This window comes from Podarcis melisellensis (genome assembly GCF_964234715.1).
Source record: "Podarcis melisellensis genome assembly, chromosome: 8".
NCBI lineage: Eukaryota > Metazoa > Chordata > Lepidosauria > Squamata > Lacertidae > Podarcis > Podarcis melisellensis.
In genome coordinates this window covers 83,751,377-83,753,814 of record NC_138540.1, presented here as the reverse complement: position 1 = coordinate 83,753,814, position 2,438 = coordinate 83,751,377, and the positions used below count along the sequence as shown (strand labels likewise).

General features: G+C 52.6%; 1 pseudogene across 1 annotated transcript; it reads right to left on the bottom strand.

Annotated features, from left to right (window-relative positions):
* Positions 1-396: 396 nt before the first annotated feature.
* On the bottom strand, positions 397-2,071 carry LOC309375820 (forkhead box protein G1 pseudogene; annotated as a pseudogene). Its single transcript has one exon. The product of its transcript is annotated as a forkhead box protein G1 pseudogene (transcript).
* Between the last annotated feature and the right edge of the window lie 367 nt (positions 2,072-2,438).

Sequence of the window (2,438 nt, the reverse complement as noted above, 5' to 3'; positions counted from 1 at the left end):
ACCTGCCTGGGGCAATTCTGTCTCACTTGGCGTTCAGAGTGCCAGTCTTGATGCCAAATGTCGGCAGCAAAGCCGAGCTCGGACCTACACGGGAAGCTTGCTGACTTGTCTTAGCCCTCAAATATTTTCTCATAGTTCAGGTTAGCGAGAGGCATTCAAAGAAATCAGTTCAGGTTGGTAAACGTTGATAGATGCCCTCGCTTTCACCAGTGAAGGGTCAGAAGGAAACACGTGGGGTGAAACGTCAACATTTCTCCAGAGTTTTTCACGGACCACGGGTGGAAAACTAATGCAGCACGCAGCACAACAGGAGGCTGACTGGGTTCAAATATTAGCAGGCAGGAATTAAAAATAATAATGTTTCTTCAGGGAAGAAGAGGCTTGTGGGGTATACAGTCAAGGCAGGCTTGGATGAAAAAGAACGCCCTGGTTCTGAAAAGCAAAGTAGCTTGGGAGCTCTGGAGAAAGCCGCCCGGGGAAAGCTGGAGGACCTCTTCCGAGGAGATCTCTGGTGGCTTTGGACGGGAGCACAGCCTGAGGGCTCATTGGCAGAGTGTGATGTCTTTGAGAGAAGATGTAATTCGCCTGTCCGGCCAGGAAGTTGATAGAGCAGGAGTCCAGGCAGTCAGGTGAGGAGAGGCAGCAAGGGATGGCCGAGGCCAACATCGCGGTGGCGATCTGCTGGTGGTTGCTGTTCGAGCCATCTACTTCCACCTCTCTGTGCCCCGCTGGAGGAGAAATAGCCTGGTGGGAGAAAATGGAAGAGTAGGTGCCAGGGGGATGGCTCAGGTAGGCTGAGGAGGCACCGTAAAGAGGAGGCAGAGGCCAGTAGAGAGATCCGGCCAGGGTCACCCCGGCCGAAGCCAGCCGAGCTCCTCTCCTGAAGGCCAGCTTGGTCCGGGAAGTGGACGGCCTCCTGCGCAGCTTTCCGGTGGCTCCTCCGATGAAGACGTCTTCGCTGGAAGGGTCCAGCATCCAGTAGTTGCCCTTTCCAGGGTCGTCGTAGTGCCGGGGCACCTTGACGAAGCATTTGTTGAGGCTGAGATTGTGGCGGATGGAGTTCTGCCAGCCTTGCTTGTTCTCCTTGTAGTACGGGAAGCTGCCCATGATGAACTCGTAGATGCCATTGAGAGTGAGGCGCTTTTCTGGGCTCTGACGGATGGCCATCATGATCAGGGCGTTGTAGCTGAAAGGTGGCTTCTCGTGTTTTCCTCTCCTTTCGCCAGAAATATCTTCTTTTCTCAACCTCTGTCGTTCCTCACCGGCGGCTGCTGATGCTGCTACGACGTTCTCGTCTTCCCTCAACAACGGTGATGACAGTGGTCCCTTGGGAGAGCCGCTTGAGGCCACATCTTGGAGTAGGTTAGTGATGCTGAATGGAGATTTCAGGACCCAGCTGTTTGTGTTTAACCCTTCCATCGCTCATCAGAGAAGGTGGACGTTGCTGGGGCCTTCCCAGGTCCGGCCAACAGCCCCAGTCAACCTGGCCAGCAAACCAACTGGATGTTTTGCTTAACGCCGGAGGCAAAGGAGCCACTCCCATCTCATCCACTGCCATCGACACCACCAAATTCCCTCTCTTTTTGAGCCAGTCATAGTGGCCCGGCCTCTTGCTCTCTAGCCAATCCCACCTTTGTGACGCTGCTGGCCAAACCCTCTCCAAATCCTCATTCATTTGCGGGCGGCAGCGGAAACAAGAGTGCAGTTCTTCAGCTTTGATTACCAAGATGGCCACTGACACACACTCTGCTGAAATGGGCACTTTGTTAAGTTCATCGGGAATAAAAGTACTGATTTGGTCAGGGGCCAAGCGGAAATTAGCGTTTAATAGTCCATCACTGAAATCTCAAAATCATACTGCTGTCAACTGCCATCTCTAACACACTGTTGATTTAGCCGTGTTGATGACATTTCCTTTCTCGCCTCCCAAAGAAGTGCAAATATACTATCCTGCCCAGATTAACATAAATATGATGACGGCATTCACTGCTCCCCCATCTTTCCTTCAAGGAATCCAGAAGTGTACACACAGGCACAGAGACACACTGAGATTTGCTGCCTATGGAATGCTCTGCCACAGGACTATGGTTTTCAACACCACAAGATGTTGGAATGGCCTCTAACCTGGAAGGTTTTAAAAGGGGATTGGCAAATTCACAGATGAAAAGGCTGGCCATGATGGGTGCTCCCTACGTCCTATATCGGAGACACCATGTCTCGGGATGCCAGATGCTGGGAATCGCAGCTGGGGATAATGTTGCTATCAGGTGTGCGTGCAGGAGCCAGGCCCTGTGACCAATAGGACTTTGCAGGACTGGGGCCTTCCAAAGTTTGTTCTGAAGAGGCAAGACGTGGCCTCACAGGTGAGGCCGATTGGTAACTCACAGCACCTGGTGGCAAGAACCAGGAAGGGAAGGGTCAGCATTTTCCCTTCGGCT